We start from the raw sequence: 16,561 nt of genomic DNA, 5'->3' as shown, positions 1-16,561 counted from the left end.
GAGGTAGCAATAAGTGGTTTTAGTAATGCCATGCTTAAGGGATTTAACGATTGTATTTCAGAAGTCACCATTTTTCTCCTGACCCACAAAATGTCAACCAAGACATGCTTGAAAATGGATAGTGTACCTCAAATCTCCACCTGGCAGTCCTTTCTGGTAGATGTCACTTGTGGACAAATACAAACAATATTCCACATTATTAATATCACACCCACTAACAGAACTATTTGATGAATGTACTTAGAATACTAACAATGACAATACTCCAACATGCCTGGACTTAAAGGCTGTGCCTATGTAAGCTAAATACATCTTAAAAACTACAGCTGAATGAGCATTGATCATTAAATGTACATTTTCATAACACATGTTATGAATAAGTGCTATCAAGTGTTTCCCTTGATTGTTCATCACAGTTGCTCTTGTTACTTCATAAATATTGTTTAATGCTGTTAAGCATTCTGATTGAAGCACTCGTTCTGGATCAAGCTCCTTTCCCAATGATGTTAATGAGATGAGTTTACTGAAATTAAATTATTGTTTGACATAAAACATCAATTTTCAAGTTCAAGGAGAAAGAATATGCAGAATAGAACCTTATTTGAGAGCTTAAATGTCATTGTGAAAGGCAATGACTTGGAAAGCATTTTTTAAAAAAACTCTTATTTCAGTATCTTAAATGCATTGCAGGAAGTTTAATCTCTTTAATGGAGGAGTCACAGTCGCATTGGAAAGATCACCAGCTGGATAATACAAAGGAGAATCAGGCTGAATATAAACATAACAAGACAGCAAGATGAAAAAAATAAGAGAAGTGGTTTCTGCTTTTAAAAAAAGAATTTACATGTTTCTATAAGTTTCATAATCATTGAAAACATTTTTAAAGGAATAGTCCAGCTGTGGAAACTAAAATGAGATCCAGTAGTAGAGGCAGAAGGAGTGGCGACTGACATATTTTGCATAAATTTTTACAACAAAAAGGACTCCATTAAAACTTTGGGAAATGAATTGGAGATGCCGGTGTTGGACTGGGGAGCACAAAGTTAAACACTAGGTTATAGTCCAACAGGTTTAATTGGAAGCACACTAGCTTTTGGAGCACGGCTCCTTCATCAGACAACCACCTGATGAAGGAATGACGCTCCGAAAACTAGTGTGCTTCCAATTACACCTGTTGGACGAAAACCTGGTGTTGTGTGATTTTTAACCTCAGGAAATGAAGGGATTGCTGGAATAATGAACAAGATAAAGAGGTGTTGAGAAAACTATCAGGTCTTAAAATGGGTATGGCACCCAGTCTGGATGGGATGCTAAAAGAAATTACAGAGGAACTGTACAAAATCCTCCAATCTTCCTTTGAGTTGTAACGCCAAAGGATATTATGAAAAATTCAGCTAATGCTGAAGCATTATGCACCATGTTAGACCATCATGCAGAAAGTTGAGCTTGCCTTTAAAGGCTTTTTATTAATAATACAATATAAAAGTTTGCAAAAATTTACAAACTTGACATTTATATAAACCTTTTTCTCAACCTCAACAATTAAGTTTGATCTCCTCTATAGAATTACATTCAGAAATATTTAATGATGAATCCTACTTGTTTTAGTATTTGCCTGGTGATATCTTTGTTCTTCAACTAAAGCTTGTGCCATCTCAAGAACATATGCATTGACCAAGCACTTGGAGTGTGATCAGGGGGAAAATCCGATTTTTGTCGCTAGGAGTATCTCAACACTAATTTGAAGATCTTGTAGTATTTGTTTGTCCATAAGGCTGCTCACCAGCTTTTGGTGCAAAATGTGCTGGCAGAGAAAGAGACTTGGTTCTGCTGTTTCGATCCAAATAACAAAATTGATTTTGCAGAAGTATTTCAAATAATATTTTCATATGTGTTAAAGGAATTAGTAAAATGGTGAGTAATCTATCCCTAGAATCCTTCACCTTTGAACACCTGGATATTCATATTACCTACAACTTAGGTAGTCTTGGGGAGAAAATTTGCCAAGTACGTTTTCCCCTCCCTGTAAGATAGTGACAAGACGGCATTGTTTATTTTGAGCTTTGAATAATGTTTTGAGCTAATAATAATTTTAAAATGATCTGCCCTATTAAAGCTCTCTTTGTACAAAACAGCCACATTTAAAAAAATATATTTTTGGAAGTTTGCAACTAACTTAATTAAGAAATGGGATCAGATCAGGTTAGAATATCTGGTTGGCATGGACGAGTTGGACTGCAAGGCCTGTTTTCATCCTGTACATCTCCAGGACTCTGTGACTGGAGTTTTGCCAAGATTATAGCCCTGTTCATAAAAGGAGAGAAGGATAAAGCTGGCAATTTACAGACTAGTTAGTTTAAGGCTTGCAATGGGGAAACATTTAGAAAGTATCCCAAATCCTGCAGAGTTGGAGTTGCTGTGTTCAACATTGATCAGCCAAAAAAAAAAGCCCTTACTTTTCTAAGGCCAAACATCATTTTTAATATCTAGAAAAAAATCCCTCATGGCAAAGATCCATGGAGTGACCAGCAAAGGAGATTTTATACAGAGAACATGCCTTCCTTTCACAACAACAGCTGCTGTATTCAGTTAAATGTCTAAAAATCCCAAAGCTTTTCAGTGCAGAAGTGAATGAGTGAGTAAAGGGGTAAATGAGTGAATGTCTAAGTGTGTGAGGTGGTTAGATTAGTGAAGGATGAGGTTGATAAGTAATTACGTTTTTTACATATATTTCTCCATGTTATTACAGTAACTCAATTTTGCTATTCTTTGATTACTGTCTTTTAGTTGAAGGAAGCAAAAAAGTGCAAGCATTCTTAAAAAAAATACCAGTAACAGTAGGATAGATATCACAGTTACATATTTGGGATTTTGACCCTTTGTATTAAGGAAGATTGAAAATCTCTGACCACTCCCATAGATTAGCTCCCACTCCCTTTGTTCTGAAAATGTTCTCACTTACCCAGATATCAAATAAATTCTAAATTGCCCAAGGTTCAGGTGGCAATATTCTGCATATATTCTGGTTTACTGGTTTTATTACCTTCTTTTACATGCTTTTCCTTGCATGGGTTGACCTAAAATGGCACTTCTTTTAGACAATGGAGTGGGCTTTAAAATTTATTAGAAGCTAAAAGACAAAGTTGAAGAAACCTGTTTTCCCTTTAATACAGAAGACTTAGGCATGCTCCTTTAAAAATTTTCACAATATTTATAAAGGGGAAACCTTTTTCTGAGTTTCTCCTTTATAAAGGAGAATATTTATAAAGGAGAAACTCAGAAAAAGGTTTCCCCTTTTGAGGAATCCTAAATAAACAAACATAAAATTGTGAAGTGATGCAGCACAAAAGGAAGTGGTTTGGCCCTTCATGTCAGCTCTTCAGTAGGCCTATTCAGTTTGTTGCACTCCCTTTACTTTCCTCTTAGCCGTGAAAGTATTTGCCTTCAAGTATTTATCCAACTCCCTTTGATATTTTCACTGTTCAAATGCTTTCACCACCCTTTTAGGTGGTGGTTTTGAGGTCACTTCAACCTGGTATATCATGAAAAACATATTTCTAGTGGCTTATTTTACTAATGTCATTAAATCGGTGTCCTCTGGTAACTGATTTTTCTGCCATTGGAAACAATTTATCCTTTATCACTCCATAAAAATCCTTTGTGATGTTGAGCCATTCTTAGCCTAAACAAAAAACATCATTGTGTCTCAAATCTCTCCAGATAACTCAAACAAAAAAATGCCTTCTTGCAGATTATTTCAGAGAGTATCTCTGAGACACCCGCAGCCATCAACCCCACCGCCCCGTGGCTGAACACTTCAAGTCCCGCTCCCACTCTGTCAAGGACATGCAGCTCCTGGGCCTCCTCCACCGCCAAGCTGTTACCATCTGATGCCTGGAGGAAGAATGCCTCATATTCTGCCTTGGGATCCTGCAACCACACAGGGTAAATGTGGATTTCAACAGCTTCCTCATTACCCGACTCCCACATTATCCCAGTCCTAAGCCTCCAACTCGTCACCACCCTCCTGACCTGTCCATCACTCCCCCCCGACTTAACATCTTCTCCCTCACCTTCATCCACCTTCCGCTTTCTCAGCTACGTTCCCTCCAATCCCACCCCTTCCCATTTATCTCTCAGTCCCCTGGCCCACAAGCCTTATTCCTGATGAAGGGCTTATGCCTGAAGCATTGATTCTCCCGCTCCTTGGATGTTGCCTGACCTGCTGTGCTTTCCCAGCAACACACTCTCGACTGTATACATCACCTGAAATCCATTAATATCCTTGTTGTTGATTGCTGTATTTTTATGTTTCATAACATTATCAATTTTGAATTTATATACTGCCAACCTGTTTTAAGGTTAAAAATCATACAACACCAGGTTATCGCCCAACAGGTTTATTTGGAAGCGCTAGCCTTTGGAGTGCTGCTCTTTCATCAGGTGGCACACAATGTCCTGATGAAGGAGCAGCACTCCCAAGACTAGTGCTTCCAAATAAACCTGTTGGATTGTAACCTGGTGTTGTGTGATTTTTAACTTTGTATACTCCAGTCCAACACTGGTACCTTCAAACTGTGTTAAGGTTGATTATTTTAAGAAATATGATATCCCTTATACTAAAACTTGAGCAGGTTTTAATTATACCTTGAAGGCTGCAATACGATATGTACCAAATGCTTTTGAAAGTCCATATAGGCACAATCTGTCACATTATCCTCATCAACCACTTCCGTGGCTTCATCAAGGAGCCAATCAGGATGGTCAAAAACTGTTGTCCTTCATTTTAAAACAACCTGTATTGATTTTCCTGTGTCAGTTTGCCCTTTCTATGTGACTGCCCAGGATATATTTTTAAACCTTGCTTTTATTTAAACTGGCAAACGTTGATGAATTCCATCAAGAATATACATTTCCAATGCAGGAAACTTTGCAGCTTCAAAGATCAAGTCATGCACCACAGTCTACAGTAATTTATAAAGGATTCTGACAGTTTTTAATGCATTGCCTCTCCTGCTCAGAGGAGCCAAATTAAAATCATTGCCAATAGGAAGACAATGCGATATCAGTTGTTGAATTCTGCACATGATTTTAAGTTGTCATCCCTACATCAGTGAAAAATTGCTAACAATATTTTTTATAAAAAGTGGCTTCATTTATGTTAAAAGTTTATATTTTCATAAGGAAATGGACTAAATGTGGGGAAACAGTATTTTTCTGTAATTTACTGGGAACATTTGAGCAAATTGAAAAAGCCTTGCCTTGGCCAGTAAGTTAAATGAAATGACATAAGTTAGAACTTTCTACTCCATTAAATGGTATGGAAATGATGAGAAAGGTGGGAAAATACATTTTAAACAAAACTCCTGCCTTTCCCCTGAAGCTTCAAATGGTGAGTTCAGAATCTCGCTGGGAAGAGCCGGCAGCTTTATTTCCAAATATTTGAATCTCAGTCATTTAAAATTGAGATGAGATGATACTTTTTTCTCTGGCGGCTATGAGTCTTTGGAGCTCTCTTCCTGAAAAAGAAGTGGAAGCAGGGTCTTTCAATATTTTAAAGTCAGTGGTGGATAGAATTGTGGTAAGCAAAGAACTAAATGGTCACCATGTGTAGGCAGGAAGGGGGATTTGAGGTTCCAGTCAGATTAACTATCTTTTTTAAATTGCAGAGCAGGTGAAAGAGGCTGAATGACCTACTTCTGAATCATGCCATGGTGTAACCAATCTCATCTCAAATGGTGATCTTCCCTCCCAAAAGCTTCCCAAATCATAGTTCCCCAACCCTATATAGTCCACATCTACATACTCCCTAATATCCACAAACAGGACTGTCCAGATAGTATTGCTTCTATGCAAGTTCCTGTGTGTGCGCTTTGCATGTGCTAACACAGCTAAGAAATAAATATTACCTACATTTACTCCCATAACATTGTAGCACACACTTCTAATCCAATCAGGAACCTTTATCTTGCTTTCAATCATATTAAAGAATGGTTATAATGCCATACATGGAGAAGTGTTGTGCTTTTACTCCCTGTGCAAATGTTTTCGCAGTATGTTATCATACTTAGAAATGCAATAAATACTGCTCTCCACTCTATTTGAATTGAGGAAATATACTCTGCAAAACCTAATGACATCCTTTCTGTTACATGTGCTATTACAGATTGCTTGTGTGACAGTGATTTGAGGATCAAATGAGCTTACAGTACTTACAGGCAAACCACAAACCACCAAAATTACTCTGCTATTGTAGAAGCAAAAGTTGTGACTTTTCATTTATTTTATGTGCATACCATCCGTAGATATTCAGTCACATGTGCCCATTTTACAAGGAATGAAATGGACATCAAAAGGTCCAATATAGTGGATAACAGATTTGCCTCTATTCCAAAATGCAACCACTTTGAGCTAATCTGTAGATATCAATGCTGAACACTGCAGTGAATTAGAATGCTCATTATAATAGTTTTAAAAAGGGTTCTCCTATAGTTGTAGAACAACATTTGTGTAAATGGTTGACTTCAGCATGTGATTCAACACATGATTAAATTGCACAGCAACAGCCAACAAGGAATCTGTCAAAGAGCTAATTCATGGGGGAATCCCTCCATACAGGTTTGTTGCTGCTCATTATTTATGGGCTCTTTCTGCACTGGGTTATGATTCTTAGGAATAATTGTATCCTGACAACTGCTCTTGTCTGTTTTATTGATTCTTCCCATCAAAGGTGGTATAGCAGAGATGGCTTTGGAATACTGTGAATGAGAATGAGCAGAAAATAAGATGGGGACAACAGGAGGAGCTGATAGAATTGGGAGGAGCACAGTCTGGGTGAGAGGCATTATTCACACTGGGTCTTCGTGGAACACCTCTTATGGCTACGCTTCATCAGGCAGGCTATCACCAAGCTAGGACACATGCTGCTGTGACTGAAGACCCAAACCAGGATACTTTCAGCTCCTGCTGTAGTTGGCTGGCTCATTGCAAACCTTGCATTTTAAGTATTTTACAAGTAACAATAATGACTTACTATAGTTTGCTGTTCAGGAATCAGCAACAATTTTCTATGACAGAAAGAAAGCTTGTGTTTCATTTGCTGTGGTTAAAGTGAACCAGGTGAGAGAGGCTTTTCCTGCTTTACAGGCTGCCCAGCTTCAAACTACCATAGACTGCATCTCTATCTTCCTGCAGGCTTTCCATTATCACTCTAGCAATTTCCTAAATAAGAGTAGACTACTTGCTTGTGAACACAGGCAGTGCTTTCTGCAGGTATGGGCTCAGTTTTCTGGCAGCAGCCATAATTCATTAATCCTATGCCAGTTGTCTGTTCCCTTTATTCTATCCAGGACTTATGCACTTAATAGTAAGTTCCTAGGGGGTGTTGCTGAACAAAGAGACCTTGGAGTGCAGGTTCATAGCTCCTGAAAGTAGAGTTGCAGGTAGATAGGATAGTGAAGAAGGTGTTTGGTATGCTTTCTTTTATTGCCAAAATATTGAGTACAGGACTTGGGAGGTCATGTTGTAGCTGTACAGGACATTGGTTAGGTCACTGTTGGAATATTGCATGCAATTCTGGTCTCCTTACTATCGGAAGAATGTTGTGAAACTTGAAAGGGTTCAGAAAAGATTTACAAGGATGTTGCCAGGGTTGTACGATTTGAACTATAAGGAGAGGCTGAACAGGCTGGGGCTGTTTTCCCTGGAGTGTCGGAGGCTGAGGAGTGACCTTGTAGAGGTTTACAAAATTATAAGGGGCATGGATAGGATAAATAGACAAAGTCTTTTCCCTGGGGTTGGGGAGTCCAGAACTAGAGGGCATAGTTTTAGGGTGAGAGAGGAAAGATATAAAAGAGACCTAAGAGGCAACTTTTTCACACAGAGGGTGGTACGTGTATGGAATGAGCTGCCAGAGGAAGTGGTGGAGGCTGGTACAATTGCAACATTTAAGAGGCATAAATAGGAAGGGTTTGGAGGGATATGGGCTGGCAGGTGGGATTAGATTGGTTTGGAATACCTGGTCAGCATGGACGGGTTGGACCTAAGGGTCTGTTTCCGTGCTGTACATCTCCATGACTCTATGACTCAAGGGATATTACCTCCTGACCTGACATAATTCTAAAGTTGGCTTACAATACGTGTGTTGTCACCAGAAAGCTTGAATACATTGAAATAAACTGAATTTAGACTGTTGATATGCAGAACTTGAAATTACAAATATAAACATAAACAACGTGATAAATGTTAATGACTGTATATCAAATTCTGTGAATGAGAATTGATTGCATATACATCTTGTTCTTTCAGATTGTGAATTATTTGACAGCTTTTAAAATGTCAATTTTTAATTTTAACCAATTTTTTTCTTGCTTTGCCTTTCTGCCTTTTTATCTCATCTTTCATCCAAACTTTTATTTCGTCTTTCTATTTTTATTTCTGTCCCTAATTTGGTATTGGAATTCCCTCTTTAATTCATGGTCCTTCTTAGTCCTTCCGAATATTATGAAGCAATTTCCTAATACAATTGCTGAAGGAGATATCTTATTTGTTTCCTTATTCACTCAGATCCTGGATGCCTTGCTTTCCTCACTGCACTGTTACTAGCTCATACTTTTACCAATTTTGAGAGTGTTTGGAGAATTGTATTAAAAAAAAACACTGCATACTGTGACTTGTCACAATCATGTGACCTCTGCAGTTGTTTTTAATTTCAGGAAATATCCCATTAAAACATATATCAGTTAGCTTATCATATGTTATTGAAAAAAATGCTAGAGCCTATCATAAAAATGAAATAGCAGAGCATTTAGAGATAATCAATATGTTTGGGTAGAGTCAGCATAACTTCATGAAGGTGAACTCACGCCTGATATTTTACAAGAGTACTTTGAGGAGGTACCAATCAGGATAGATAAAGAGGAAGCAGTGGATGCAATATATATATGAATTTTAAGAAGGTGTTGTTAAGGTACCACTCATTAGGCTATTTAATGAAATAAGAGCCCATGGTGCTGTAGATAGTATATTCGCATGTATTGTGACAGTGATTTGGGTAAAGGGGCATTTTCAGGATGGCAACCTCTAAAAAGTAGAGTGCCATGGGGATCAGGGCTGAGGTCATAGTTATTTACAATATATATTGTGACTTAGATGAGGAAAGTGAATATAAATATCTAAGTTTGTGGATAACACAAAAAAAGTTGGCAAAGCAAGTGGTGAGGATGATAGAAAGATTCTGCTCAGGTAAATGGACAGGTTAGATGAGTTGCAAAAAACTTGGTGGTTTAAATATAATGTGGGGAAATGTGATGATGCACTTTGGTAGGAAGAATAGAAGAGCTGAATATGATTTATATAGAGAAAGGCTTCAGAAAGCATCAGGTCAGAGAGATTTGGGAGTCCTCCTCCTGAGTCACAAAAAGCTAGCATCCAGGTTCAGTGTAATAGGGAAGGCAAATGGGATGGTGGCCTTTATTTCAAAGGGAGTAGGGTATAAAAGTCGGGTATAAAAGTAGTAAAACTATTAAGACTGTGCCAAACACAGATGGAATACTATGAACAGTTCTAGGCCCCTTAATTAAGAAAGGATATACTGGCATTGGAAGCAGACAAAAGAAACTTCACTAGACTGTTGAGAGGTATGGACGGACTGTCTTGAGGTGAGGTTGAGTAGACTGAACGTATACTTGTTGGAACATGGAAGAACAAAACTCAACCATATTGAAACATGCAAGGTTCTTATAGAATTTGATAGGATAGATGTGGGAAGGTTGTTTCCCATGATGGGAAAGTTTAAGACCAGAGGCCATAGTCTCAGAGTAAAAGGACACCAATTTAAGAATGAGATGAGGAGGAATTTCTTGTCTGATGGTTGAGAGTCCTTGAAACTCCTTGCCACAAAGAGCTGTGATGGCAGAGTTTTATGTATATTTAAGGCTGAAATAAATAAATTCTTGATCAGTAGGGAAATCAAAGGGGACAGTGCACGAGAGTGGGTCTGAAGAATGTCAGATCAGCCATTAACTTGTTGAATGGTTAAGTAAGCTCATGGGCCAAACAGCCAATCCTGTTCATATTTCTTATTGTCTTGTGTCTTATTATGTGCTTGTACATCAATGAAAGATTTCCTTCTTAAATAAAGCCAAAGCAAAATATGATCAGTCAAATCAGATTTCACTCTAGGATCTGACTTGTACGGTAATAGCATCAACAGGGATTACACCAATGTCTGAACCCACAGCTAAAAACTTATTTTCTGACCTTTATTAAAGAAACCAATCAATTTCACAGAACTGAAGAAAACAAAATCCATTTTTTTTCTCCCTGTCCTCAAATAATAATATATTACAAACCTACTGTTCTTACTTTTCAGGAAGTGTTTATTGAAATTGAAGTGCAGGGGAGTGTCAGTGAAGAATTTGGTGAGTGATATTTACTGCAGTGATTGAGGCTAGCTTACCTGTACTATGTATCAGTAGTTGACAACAGCCATTTATCATTATGTCCTAAAGGCCTTTGCACTTAGTTTTCCAATTCATTTTTTCTTGTATTCTCTATGCATAAAGTGTATATGATGTCATGTCATTTCACATCTAAGTTCAAAAGTCACTACTTCCTCTGAGCTTCAGTTATATTTATTTATATCTACTAACTTCATTTTCCTGACCCTACTATGCTTTGGCTTTTGTCCTAAATTTTGACTTAATCATCATGATTTATTTGAGTCAAAACAGCAAGAATTGTAAAATGGATGAAGCAGGAGCCATTGTGTCTGTTCGGTAAACATTTCAGCCTCAGGGTTAAAGTCATATTCTCTGATTCTCCGGAGCGTATGCCATTATCTGTGAGCTGAAAAATAACTGTTCAGAAAACTATAAGTTAGTGTACACGGTATTGCTGGGAGTTGTACTTAGCAAACATGGCAAGAATGTTCCAATAATGCACAATATGTCTTATGGCAGATACTCACAAAGTAGGGATCAGGAGCTCAGGTCAATTCACAAGCTGAGGTTTGGGCATCAAGAGCTCCGGGGCAGCAATGACCACCTGAGAACTCTAACTGAAAACTCTAAACTGCTGCACTCCCTTTTTATCATGTCCCTACTCTCTCAGCAACCCCCATCCAGTTCACACCATGTCAATCACAAAATTTAAATCTGGGATCATGTAAAAAGTGTAAGAAACATTTTTTTGAAAGTCTTTCAGCTTTGTACATAAGTGATGGCTTAGCTTTCAGCCTTCAATAGAAAAGGGAGCCAGCCTATCAGTTCTGTCCTATATATACCTATGCACTGTAGTATAATCATTGCAGATCTGTGCTCCTTCTCCATTGCCTCTATATCTGTTTTGTAATGTGGAAACCAGACTGCAAGTAGTGGACTACAACTTTTGAAGGCAGAAGGGGTCTTGGCTGCTGGCTGAATAAGTGGTGAGAACTGTGAATCACCTCTTTGTAGGAAGGCCATTGAGGTTTGTACTACTTAACAGTCTGGCAGCAGGACACCCCCAGAATTAAGCATCCTGGGGTAGGAATGCTGCTATTCAATCAGCTGCAACTCCAATGCACACAGCAGCAGCAACAGCAGCGAGGCAGTAGGTGCTGCTGGTATTACATTCACCTAAGACCCTGGATTAAGGAAGCACTGATACAAGCGAATCATGGCATGGAAGGGGTTGTGGGGTGGGTATAATGAGAAAAAAGGGAACACCAAGTCAATTGCAAGGATGGGGGGGCATGCTCTGGCTGTCAGTGGACACCCCCTCGCTGATGCTAGATCCCTCAAAATTAGTTAGGCACCAAGTTCCTTTAAATATGGGACAGACATTCTCTTCAGTGATTAATGTAGTTGTATGCTGGAATCCCTTTGATCTACTTTCCAATCTAGACTTGTATCTTCCAAGTAATAAATGGCCTCCTTGTCAAAGCACAATTATTTTCTCCAAAAGCTCATCTTGAGACTTTCTTGAGGACTACTGTTTGACTTTAAAGGGTTGCATTTTAGTTTTCAGGGATTCCTTTATCATTCACATGAACTAATTTATTACGTGATGCAGTCATGTAGTATCAATGCAATTTATGTCTGTGTAGCTATGAGCTATTTGGACACACACAAGAAGAGTTAGGAGAATTCATCAGTATCTTCGCTTTGTTTTTAACCCTCCATTAAATCTGAAGTGAAAACACAGAAGAAGAGCATTAATTTTATAGATGTGCCAATGCTTCAATTGGCACCAGAAGACAGGTTTAAGTCTTTTTAAAAAACTAATATCGAAAAAGCCATCATCTTAAGCAAACCTTTGACAGAGCAGTGAAGTCACAATTAAAGTGTTTCCATCACTTATGTACAAAGCTGAAAGACTTTCAAAAAAATGTTTCTTACACTTTTTACATGATCCCAGATTTAAATTTTGTGATTGACATGGTGTTAATTACAAGAAGATCCAGTCAGTCTTTCCTCATTTACAGTAGCTCCTGAACATATGCATCCTTAAGCTGCAGATTCCACTTTTTTGTTTGCAAGGAATTTGTTACATCAGTGATTTTAATTTTTTTTCTGATTCCCTGATTAATTGAATATTCCTTTGTTGACTGGTTTAAAAAGCTTCTCTCTCATTTACAGTCTCCCAATACTCCCACCCATTGCTTGCAACCTTTCTCTCTCCCATTCCTTTCAGCCTTCCTCTCTTCCCTTCACTTGTAGCCACCCTTTCTGCCCTCAAGTAGCCTATCCATCTCCCCGTTAGAAGCTCACTCCTTCCCCTTTTTGCAGCCTCACTTTCTCCTAAACCTTGCAGACTCCACAAGTATCACCCACCCCAACCCTGTAGCCTCCCCTCTACTCTCACTTGCTGCCTGCATATTTCCTCTCTTTGCAAACTCCCTTTCTCCCCATCCATTAGACCCTACCCCTCTCCTCTCTTGCAGTCCCTGACTCCCTACCCTTGCTACCTCCCCTCACCTTAGGCAAAAGTGAGGACTGCAGGTGCTAGAAATCAGATACTAGATTACATTGTGCTGGAAAAGCACAGCAGGTCAGGCAGCATCCGAGGAACATGAAAATCAATGTTTCAGGCAAAAGCCCTTCATCAGGCAAATCATTTATACAAACAAAGAACCCAAAGGAAACCCACGCAGACACGGGAGAATGTTCAAACTCCAGGGCTTTTGCCCGAAACATTGATTTTCCCATCTCCTCTCACCCTGTGCAGCCTCCCTGTATTCCTCCACCTTCCCACTGCAACCTCTTTCCTGCTCTCCTCAAACCAGTAGCAAAAGGTTCTCATTTTAACAACAAAAGACTTTATCGCTTGACCGCAAAAGGCTTCATCCTATCCCCATCCTGGTGGCATAAGTTTCTCTGACAGCTCACTTACATTTTTCTTTGTTTCTTACTCATCTGCTCACAGCTCCTCTTATTGTCGTTCATTTTGTCGATGCTTTGGTGCTGTTTTGCTTTCTAGTGACATATCGGCATTCAGCTCTAGAAAAGGATCAACCTGTGATTAGAATTCTCTTTCCCGGGATGACTTTTCTGCATTGTCCCATGATTGCATTTCCTGAGATGTTTAGGGGCCTGTTGTGGAAAATTGTTTCCATTCCCATGAATTTAGAATGTTCCCCCTATTCTTCTTACTAATAGTGCTACCTCCCATTTGTGTGTGTTGAACTTTGTTTTCCAGTTATTTTCTCATTCTGAAAATGTATTAATGTCCTTCTGTAATTTTTACAAGATTGACTATCCTATTCACATGTGCTCCTCCCTACCCTGCCCAATCTGATGTCAGCCATAATTCTTGAAAGTGTGTTTGGATTGCTCATCCAAATTGGCAAGTTAAATTTTTATAGCCAGGGGTCCCAGCACAGATTCTAATAAAGTGCCACTTGCCATATTCAACCATTTCACTCTCTCTGCTTTTAATCTTGAAACCAGCAAACTATTCTGCAACTGGTCCTCTGACCCTGTATTTTCTGACCTTATTCATTGGTTTATTTAGGGTCATGTTATTGAAAACCTTTCAAAAATCCAGGTAATGTATGTCTACTTAATTCCCATTGTCTACTATCTGTTACCTAACAAAAATGAATAAGTCTGATCACAAAGGGTTATTCTGTGTGAAATTCATGTCTGTTGAGTACTTTATTTTTCATTTGTGGATGTTTCACTATTTTCTTCTTTAGTAGGTATTCCATTACATTTCCAACCATTGAGTTAAACTGCTTGATCTACAATTCCCTCGACATGTTCTGTCCCTTGCATTAAATATCGCAATTATGTCACCTATCTACCAGCCATAAGGCATGGATAGGATAAATAGACAAAGTCTTTTCCCTGGGATGGGGGAGTCCAGAACTAAAGGTTTAGGCTGGGAGGGACCTAAGGGACAATGTATGAGCTGCCAGAGGAAGTGATAGAGGCTGGTACAATTGCAACATTTAAAAGGCATCTAAATGGGTAAATGAATAGAAAGGGTTTAGAGGGATATGGACTAAGTGCTGGCAAATGGGACTAGATTAGGTTGGGATATCGGATCAACATGGACAAGTTGGACTGAAGGGTCTGTTTCTGTGCTGTACATCTCTCTAACTCTATGATTCTATAATTCCCTTGACATGTTCTGTCCCTTGCCTTAAATATTGAAATTATGTCACCTCTCCAGCAGTCCAGTGGCACAATCACCGTTCTGAATCAATCTCCATTACTAAATTCAATAGCAAAATCTTCACATTTTGTTTTATTTTGTTAATTGGATTAGACTGAATTCCTGTACAAATTGGAAGAACCATTATGGCCTTAGTGATAATATCATGCTATCAGGTAACACCGTTGTGGATTTATCTTTATGCATTCACTTATAGTTCAATCATGTCAATTGCTTCAATAATACAGTCTGCTTGCTTGCTTACTTCTTGAGGCATTGAATCCCCTTTGTTGTGATACTACTGCAGTGGCAAGGAATATAGTAATGTGTGATGAAGATATCATTATCATGAAGAGTGAATCTCTGTATGTTCTGCACATAAGCTCTTCATGCTCTTGGAAAAAGTAGGGAAGAAAAGTTGGTGAATTGAAAGGTCTGGGAAAACAATGGAGCTACGAAATACATGATACATATATATACTGCAGGCTAACCGATTTGGTAATTATCGGCTGTGATTCCTTTAAATAGCACAGACCCTGTTATTGAAGCAGTTTGTCGTTCTGACTTCACAATTCTGCAAAGTTTGTCACTATCTCTTTGAGGAAGCATCATTTTTATATAGTTTTGTATGACATGAACAGGTGTGAATGTTTGTGAATAGAACATAGAACATTGAACAGTACAGCACAGAACAGGTCCTTCAGCCCACGATGTTGTGCTGACCACTGATTCTCATGTATGCATCCTTAAATTTCTGCGACCATGTGCATGTCCAGTAGTCTCTTAAATGTCCCCAATGACCCTGCCTCCACAACTGCTGCTGGCAACGCATTCCATGCTCTCACAACTCTCTGTGTAAAGAACCCGCCTCTGACATCCCCTCTATACTTTCCTTCAACCAGCTTAAAACTATGACCCCTCGTGTTAGTCATTTCTGCGTTCGGTGTTCTCTGTACCATAACGTCTAGGAATGGGAATTGGTTTTCCTTTTCTTCCTCTCTAGTGAATCGGATTCCTGTGAGTGTGGCGTTGATGATCTGGAGAATTCACCACAAAGGTTTACAGGAAAGCCACACACACAGACCAAGTCCTAAACTATGAAAGCAACCACCCCAACACACACAAACGAAGTTGCATCAGGACTCTATTCAAAAGGGCCACAACACACTGCAGTACACCAGAACTGCAAAAAGAGGAAGAGGAACACCTACACAAGGTATTCGCCAAAAACGGATACCCTCGCAATTTCATCAACAGATGCCTAAGGGAGAGACATCGGAACGAGGACATGCCGCAACCCAAAGGACTAGCCACACTACCATACATCAGGAGCATTTCGGAACTGACAGCCAGACTACTGCGACCACTAGGACTCATAACAGCACACAAACCAACAGCCACGCTCAGACAACAACTCACCAGAACGAAGGACCCGATACCCAACATGAGCAAAACTAATGTAGTGTACAAAATCCCATGCAAGGACTGCACAAAACACTACATCGGACAAACAGGAAGACAGTTAACGATCCGTATACACGAACACCAACTAGCCACGAAACGACACGACCAGCTATCCTTAGTAGCCACACACACAGACGACAAGCAACATGAATTCGACTGGACAACACTACCATTATAGGGCAAGCCAAACAGAGAACAGCCAGGGAATTCCTAGAGGCATGACACTCATCCACAGACTCTATCAACAAACACATCGACCTGGACCCAATATACCGGCCACTACAGCGGACAGCTGGAACTGACAACCGGAAGTGGCAGAGACAGGCCACTATAAATGCCGGAGAAAACAGCACAGAAGCGCTTCACAGGAGGGTTCCAAGCACTGAGGATGTCACCTAGACAGGGGACGAAACGTTTGCAAGACAAATTCCCAGCTCGGCGAACAGAACCACAACAA

At 39.3% G+C, this 16,561-nt stretch overlaps 1 long non-coding RNA gene across 1 annotated transcript in view; it reads left to right on the top strand.

The window, feature by feature from the left end:
- Positions 1-16,070, top strand: part of LOC140478497 (uncharacterized) — a 41,807-nt gene extending 25,737 nt beyond the window's left edge. The window contains exons 2-3 of the long non-coding RNA XR_011960777.1: positions 10,373-10,421; positions 15,644-16,070. This is a non-coding gene — a long non-coding RNA (uncharacterized lncRNA). The remainder of the gene's footprint in view (positions 1-10,372; positions 10,422-15,643) is intronic.
- The last annotated feature ends 491 nt before the right edge of the window (positions 16,071-16,561 follow it).

This window comes from Chiloscyllium punctatum, chromosome 6 (genome assembly GCF_047496795.1).
Source record: "Chiloscyllium punctatum isolate Juve2018m chromosome 6, sChiPun1.3, whole genome shotgun sequence".
Lineage (NCBI taxonomy): Eukaryota > Metazoa > Chordata > Chondrichthyes > Orectolobiformes > Hemiscylliidae > Chiloscyllium > Chiloscyllium punctatum.
The sequence above is the reverse complement of the archived record's forward strand: the minus strand, read 5'-3'. Positions and strand labels throughout refer to the sequence as shown.